The following is a 9472-nucleotide window of genomic DNA, read 5'->3' as shown; positions in this document are numbered from 1 at the left end:
TAACAAAGAACATCATTTTAACTATTCAAAGGCGTACGATTGCGCGTGAAATTGAGTGCGACGTAAGACGTTGCCAAATGTTTTATAAAATAAAAATTAAGTTATATCATAATTATTTTTAATATTTAAATACAGATACAAATATATTCAATCAGAAACTAAGTATAATATAATTTTAAAAAATGTTATTATATAGTTTTATAAGAGAAAAAAATTACTATTTAAAACAAATATATTGTTAAATTTACGTAAATAACACAAAATAAAAAAAAAGTTAATAATTAAAAAAAGTGGACAAATTACATTTTATATAATATTTAAATTTTAAATTAAATTTTAAAGCTCCGATACCTATTTTCAACTATGGCCAAATAATTAAGTAAATTTTTTGTTGTTCTATTATTGATATACCCCTTATGTTTTTGTTCAATTACAAATGTAATAATAGTATGAAACAAATCAAATGCGATATCATTCAATTTTTATCCAAAGTTGGTCCTCGAAATCAAGGCAAAAAATTGTACCTACTTATTTTAACTTATTTGACTATTTTTGTATTATTTTTTTGTTACTTCAACAAAAGAGTATATATATAAATATTTATGCATAAAAACCAAACTACAGTATTATTTACGACAGAATTAAAACACATTTTTCTATAAAATTTATTTTTAATAATTTGTTTTATTTAATATTATTATTATAATTACTATAACTGTTGTGGCTCAACATCTGGTGATATTATTATGGTGGAAAATATTTGTTTTTCACAAGTCATAAACAGTTGTATAATTTGGTAGAATGTTTCTAAAAAAAAAATTTTTATTCAATTCCATGTGAAAGTTTGTCTATTGGAGTATTTGAAGTCGAAAAGTTAATCTGAAATGAGTATCTGGCCAATGCATGAAATTGTTTAGAAATAGTTATATACAATATACATATATACATATATATACATACATATATATATATTATATATATATATATATATATAATTGATTCTGCATATTAAAAAAATAAAATATATAATACAAAATTCTATTACAATGCGTATTAACTTAGAAGTTATCAGATGTAAATATGTAATATGTGACTGTGTGTAACCATAAATAACAATTTGTATTTGAATTAAACATTTAAGAGGCCGTCGTGGTAAAAGTGTTACGTATACAACGCTCAAGGCTCAAGGGATGGCGTTGAATTCCATCTCGCCGCCGTCGCGGTAGGCTGTAACCACGCCCATCGTGTACGCGACGGGGTCCGCGTGTTGTAATCGCGGGAGAGGTACATTATTATTTCACGGACGGTCGTTCTGAACGTTTCGCGTCAAACGTCATTACAGGCCGTTACGTAAATTGTCGCCCGTGAATTCTATACGGTGCGCTGGCTCGCTACCAGCTCGCAAGTCGCAAACCTATTTTTTAATTAAAGTTCCTGTTTGCTTAAAATTATTTACCAATAATTTAAGCATACAAATTATTATACACCAGAACTCGATTTATATTTCTAACCCAATTACTTTTTAAAATACATATAAAATAATAATTTCATTACGATTAAATAGATTTTTTACTATAAGTGCTGTTGCGTATTTTACGTTGTAACTTATAAGTGACATGAAACAATTTTTGTACGATAATTTAATCTCCTAAATAAATATTAGCAACATTTTAAATAGTTTTGATTAATAAATATTAGTGTATTTACTTATTTTAATTTTAAACATATAATACCTACATAAAATAAGTATAAAAAATCTTATAATCAGGGCTGTGAATTTATTGTTTTAAAAAACATAAAAAAATTAATTTCGAAAATTTTATAGACATTTATAGAAAATAACCTAAAAAGTTGATAACTGAGTATATCAGTATACAACTCAAAACAAATCAAAATTTTTTGAAATTTTTTTCATGTATAGAAAATCCTAATATAAATATTCAGTGAAAATGTCTTGTATTTACAGTTATTCGTTTTTGAATTGCAACAAAATAAGAATATCGCTACATGAGAGACCGAATAAATATCCTGCAATGTTGTAATAATATGAACTTCATACCCTCATAAAAACTTAATGTGACTTTTTTGTAAACATTTTTTTTTTCTGATAAAGGTAGACAAACTGATGAGGAATCTTGTATTACATTTTAAATCTCCGATTTAAAAAGAAATATTTTTATGAATTTATAACTCAAAATAATTTGTAAATTGTTTTAATTTTTACGTATTTTGTTAATATTTTAATTTTTAACTTGAAATGCTTATAAAAAAAAAAAAAGTAACTGGATTTTTATATTATAACAAATCAAAATATTTTGAACATTTTTTCATGTATAGAAAAGGCTAGTATAAACATAAACATTTAGTGAAAATTTCATATGTTTACGATCATTTGTTTTAGAGTTACACCAAAAACCAAAATCGATTTTGTCAAAAACCGATTTTGCGTAAAAATTCTCATTTTTTCTTAAATTTTATTTTGTTTTTTGGGCGCTTTTAAAAACTATTGGTAAATTTAAATTTTGACCTCCCAAAAAAAAAAAAAATATAGGTATATAAAAAAAACGCATTGTAAAACCAATACTATTGGTAAAGTGTACTGCAAAAATGCCAAAAATTTATGTTAATGAAGCAACCAATCAAATATTAAAAGATGAAAGTATTCATAATATCAACCATTGCGAAGAAACTAGTAATAGTATTTAAAAAAAATCATTTTCAAATGGACTTATATTGCCGCGACGCGACGATCTACGAAGTCGTGATCGACGCGTTATCGATTTACGTAGCCGTCGTCAGTCGCTTGAACAACACGGAAAGCACACTACGAAGTGCGCAACATTAGTTACAAGTTTTGTCGATGGTCTTAATACGGAAATACATAATTTTTGGTCTAAAAACAAATTATTATATAAATGTATATGCAATTTGGTAATAGATATAAAATTAAATTGAATATCATTTGGGTACATTACTATTATATAATTAAAACAATTATAAATAATTAAATTTATACTGTTGATAATGTATTTACGGAGCAAGCATTATGACTGACGAATTCAATCAATAATATTCTAATATACCTAATATTGAGTTAATTTTGATTTTGGTTTAGAACACCAATTATAAAATTGATGAATATTATATTTTATTTTAAATAATTTAAATTTAATATTATAATATTTTTAACTGTTTGTAATGCCATTAGTTTTATAACAATTAGTACAATTAAATTGTTTATTAATTATTTTTTTATGATTTTAGTTCGTGGACAACTATATTTTACTTATATACCAGTATACGTATTACGTATATACCAGTATGGCTAGTGGCAGTGGTTTTTTTGACCCTACTCAGTTGTATCTAAATGATCATGTAATAAATAATTATTTGGAACTTATTAATAAGTGTAATTCAAATGTTTATATATATAACACATATTTGTATGTAAGTCTGTCTCCAGAAAGATATTCTTTGTGTAATCGGTGGACAAGGAAATTAGATTTGTTTTCGAAGACAATAATACTAGTCCCTATTAATTTAACTACTATGCGCCATTGAGTTTTGATATGTATGAATTTAGAGTTGAAACACTTGAAACTAATGCAATATTATGATAGTCTGCAAGGAGATAGTATTTCTTACCAAAAACAAGTTTTTGAGTTTTTGAGTTTTGTACATTTACATTCAAGAGGAACGCCATTAAATTCAAAAGAATGGTCTTTTATAAATGTAACTAACATTCCTATTCAAAAGAATATTTATGATTGTGGTGTATTTCTTTGTACATATGCGGAGTACTTAGCCAGGGACGCAGTGTTTAACTTTTCACAAGCACACATGCTCTCATTTCGTCAACTAATCACATATGAGTTAACGAGGAAAAAATTAGTTGATGTAAATGTGGAAGCTCACGACATTGACGCATTTATTACGAGTATAGTAAATGCATAATATAAATAAATCTTTATATTAAAATCAATATAATATATTCAGTAATATTTAATACGTGAAGTGGTCTAAACACGTTAAACAAATTAATCTGTTTTTATAAAAAAGTGGCAGAGTTCGCCAAGTACCTCCGCAGTTACGGTACGCAGTACGCACAATCATAACCATTCTTTTGACAATAAGGGACATATAATCCATCTGATCCGTCTAATCATTTTAAATTGCAATTAAATATACTGATAAACATACTAAGATCCAATGGTTTTTGTTTTTTAAATTAATTACAAAAATGAGTTTTGTTTAGAATATATATATATTTTGTCCAGTAAAGTTTAAATCAAAAATGTGTTAAATCATATAAAGTATTTGGAATATATACTATTATCAGAGCCATATAATTGTTTATAACATTAACATTTATCTAAAATCATTTTCCACAAATTATGCTAACACTGGAAAAACTAGCCATCATTTTCACAAACCAAATTTTATATCAATGGTCATCAACACGGTAAGAATAATTGACATACTTTTTGAATATGGAATTCATTTGTCGAATACATAATAATATTACTATTATTATTATTATTATTCACTTTCACTATTAAACTCGTTGCAGATGTTCCAGTCATTCTTTTAACTACTCCTAATTTTCGTAGACTTGAGGAAATTACACTTTGTTTAATGCTTTTGCATCATTATTAAGTGGTTTGTAATGTTTTACAGTTAATATTTTATATACTAATTCGATTTCAATTACCCAAGTGTTTTCCATAATAAGAAGAATTAGGTAAACTGCAACAAATTAAAATAAATAAGCCATTTTTTAATTTATCTTTTTGTTATTATAGTAATAAATAATAATAATTTACTGGTGAAATTCATAAGCGAGATCGAAGGTTATGGTACATTACTTGGTTCTCCAATATACCACGGTGTATATATGACAATCTATAACATTGCCAATATTATATTTCATTCATCAGCAGTACTTGGCACATTTGTTATAAGCTCATACATGTAAGTTATTTTCAATTCAAATAGTTAACAATAAATAATTATTTTATTATTTTTATTATTTACATACAAAATGTATGTAAATAGTTTTTTGCGATTTTCTCAAGTACTATAATATTTTTATAGTTATAGGCAGTTGAGCATCATCCCTGTTTAATTATAATTGGTTATTCAATTTTTTTTTTAAGTATCATCAATCAAGTCGAACATAGTTTACAAAATGTGTTATGCAATTATAGGAAAAAATCAATTTATTTTTGAATAGTTTTCGTTTTCAGAAACATTCTGTTAGATTATGTGAATGAAAATATTTGATTTAGGCATTTAGCATTACATATCAATAACAGTATAAATATTTTTTTTCACTATAGATGAATTAAATAAAATCCACATTATTTCTATGCTAATTGTTATCCTTTTTGGTATTATCATTGATTATCAATACTATTATTTATTATATACTAGTATTTATAATCAATGGTATTATCTATATTTATAAATAATTCCAGACTGATTCTCTCTTGTAAAATTTGATCAATTCACTATTAAGGTTCATTAGATAAAGTGCCTGTAAATATGAACTGTTTTTATTTAGCTTAAATATATTTATTGTTTATTATTCTTTTTTTGTGAACTAATCTTACTCATATGAATAATAAAATATTGTATGCAGTTACCATTTTATTTGTGAATTTAATTTAATTTTTTTTTTCTGAGTTATACTATTCTTATTTTCAAAAAGTTCCAAGACACAAGATTTATGTGAATTATATTGAACCTATATGTTCAATCTAATATATTTAATAATCTAATAATTTAAATGTTCATAAAACTGCAAATTTAATACTTATTAAAATTTAAAACACTTTATAGTACCTATACTATTATTCAAATCCGTTACTCTTGGTCTGACACTAAAAATGTGCTCGTACTTTTTGTCCGACTATAAAAATTGAATCCGGACTTTTTGTCCAACTTTTTTTAAAGCGTAATTCTTGTCCCCGGACTTAGGTTAATAAAAATTATTATTAATTTAATATTAAATAAATCTCTGCATATAATATAGTTATATATAGTTATATATAATTATAATAATGATGATATTTATTCATACAAATAACAAATCTACGCATAAAACAATGATATGTTCAGATTTAAGGTATTTACTAATTAATTTAAAATTATAATTATTCTTCAATTTATATTACGCGCATTTATAATTATAAACTACCGCGACTGATACTGATTATTAAGGTCCTTTGGCTAACGATAATATAATTACGAATGGATAGTTCCTATACTCAATGTTTAAGAATTTGGAAGTTATCTAAGCGATTATGTATACATTATTAAAATATTTATGATAAAAAAATCGGCTGTAACAGCTCATAATCGCAAAATATGACCCAAACTACACAACCCAAAAGTGCAAAAATAAATATTCTATAGATGTAAAAAAAAAAAAAATCTTTGATAAACCGTAATATAAAATGTATTTTATCAAAATCGTATAGTTGTTAATTAAGGCTTTATATTAAATTAATAATATGAGAATTAATGTAATATTAAAATGAGTAAAAAATTTAAAATTTAAATGACATATTAGTAGTTATTAGTATAACAATTATAATGAGTATCTTAAAATTAAGTTTGAACTTAATGAAATACCGCAGTTTTTAAATAGTCCAACCAGGAAATTTTTTTTCTAAATTTGAATTCCAAGTTTTTATATCTATAAGAGTTGACTTTATAACTGTGATTTGTAGTTTTTCATCCATTTGATTGAATTTTTTAGTAAACTTCTGCCCGGTCCCACATAACACAACTCATCCAATGGATATATATTAGACATACCAAATATCCATTTTATATTCAGTACATTTGTGACATTATGTAGATTTCCATTAGATAATCATAGAAAGTAACTGGTAGATAAACCACAATGAATCTCTATGGATGTCCATTAGACATTGATATTTTGTAATTAATGGACTTCCCATTATGGTTGTTAATATACGTTAATTAAAAAAAGTTCAAAACACAATGGAATAATATTTATAAAAAGTTTTTTTTATTATAAATCAAACATATAAATAAAATATATTATTATATGTTATGTTATAAAAAATAATGTTATTGTGGTACCAAATATGTATATCAAAATTTACATACAGCCGTTGTTCCAATTTTGTATTGTTAGCTCAAAATGCTCAAAGAGTGAATTGACCTTTTGTATTATACATAGGTTTTATTATTTTATTTTTATATATCTATCGGTGTACATTAATAAAAAACGAGGTGAGCTATAGGTCTACTAAATACGAAAAAAAAGTTTAAAATAATTATTACTTAAAATGTTAAACTGACATATATACCTATTATAATACCATAAGGAAACGTATGGTTATACGAAAAATCACGTAATACGTTTTTCAACTTTTTGTTACTCCGATTACAGGCGAAATAATGGTCTAGTGATCGAACGAAAACCCAAAATCCAAAACACACGTAAGTACGTAATTTTTAAGTACAAAAAACACACGAAAAATCATAACTCCTAACCAAAAGTCGGATAACCTCGATCTTAATACCCATCAATCCGGCGCAAAGTACTCTATAATATCCGACTACAAAAACGGTGCACCGCGCCCAAATCTTTGTTCTTTAAGCACTTCGATAAAATTGTAAATTGATGGGTGCGAAACTTGTAGGGTAACAAGTAGGTACAATATTGTACCAGGTAATACAATTTATTTTTACGCTTTTATCCCACTACTACTCAGATACAAAACTACAAAAGCGCAAAACGAATTTGCGTTTTTAATTTATCAAAAAAAATAGACGATTTTGAGTTTCACCGGAAAAATCTAGTTTTGTAATCTGTATGAATGTATGATACATACCTACATAGAAAATATTTTTATTTTTATTTTCAAAAATCGAATATTCTTAGTAAAAACACTTCATATATTTTTAGATATATTGCCAGTATTTGTATACTTATAAATATAAACATAACATAATATATTGTGATTGTGAATGTATTACATTAATATATATATTTATATAGTTAAATCAAAAATCATATCTTATTCATCAGCTGATAAAATTGTTTTTACCAAATTTTACTGATTTAAATTAAAGGTGATTGTTTTATTTTTTTTAATTATTAACATATCTTTAAAAATATTAAACTTATAGATCAATTTTTCATTTTTTTACGGATATAAATGTTCAAAATCCATATCAATTAAAAAAAAAATATGCATGTATAATAATTATAATTTTTTTTATATAATATGTTTATAATATAAAAAAGTTATGTAAAAATGATATTGTGTAGGAGTAAATATAATTATTATAATCTTATATGAATTTGCATCAATTTAAAACAGATTCTATATAGTAAATAGTTTGGTAAACGGTCATTTTGTACTGTCCATTGTTTAAAATGCAGAACGCGGACGCTTTGTACGGTTTGGTAAAAAGGTACATTGCAAAACGTGGACACTTTGTACGGTCGGGTAAAAAGGTACTTTGCAGAACGCGGACACTTTGTACTATTATATACATAAAGTATATATTATAAATATAAGTTTTATACATAAGTAGTAACTAATAATTATGTATAGTGTTAATTATTAAAATTGTTATTATTTTTATTTTTTATTAGCTAATAATCTAAAAATCATTATGTCTAAATACTATTTATATATTATAATACTTTTTGACATTTTTTTTGATTTTTTTGATATTTATATTGTACACATTTTTACATGTAGTTTGAATGATATTATTGATTATTTGTTTATTTAGATTATTATTATTATTATACAAATACAATCAATATTTTATAACAATTTTATTTTTATTTTTTTCTATTTTAATAATTAACACTATACATAATTATTAGTTACTACTTATGTATAAAACTTCTATTTATAATATATACTTTATGTATATAATAGTACAAAATGTCCGCGTTCTGCAATGTACCTTTTTACCAGACCGTACAAAGTGTCCGCGTTCTGCATTTTAAACAATGGACAGTACAAAGTGACCGTTTACCATTTGGATACGTCCGGACCGGCCGTTCCAGACGATTTTGAGTCTAATAACTAAATAACTAATAAGCGACTGAACCTTATATCCGTGAGTCTTATAAGCGGCGTCCACTGTATATAATTCCAAATTAAGCGGTTATTCGATATGGATTTGCTCATAGAAAACATGCAGAACCAAATTGGTCTTAAACAACGAAAATATTACTCCACAAGAAAAATAATTTTTGGTACACAATCTGTAGCTTATACCGCCTTACCAATACCATAATATAAATAATTAATTAAATGATTAACGTATATGTGTTATCGTATCGGTTATGTACATTTTATATAGTATATATATATAGATTATTTATAAAATAAATTGTCGCAGTTTGTATAATTTTAATTTTATTTTTTGGCATAGTTTACATATCGACTTTTAGAAAAGGTGTAGTTTT

Source organism: Rhopalosiphum padi, chromosome 3, assembly GCF_020882245.1.
Source record: "Rhopalosiphum padi isolate XX-2018 chromosome 3, ASM2088224v1, whole genome shotgun sequence".
NCBI lineage: Eukaryota > Metazoa > Arthropoda > Insecta > Hemiptera > Aphididae > Rhopalosiphum > Rhopalosiphum padi.
The sequence above is the reverse complement of the archived record's forward strand: the minus strand, read 5'-3'. Positions refer to the sequence as shown.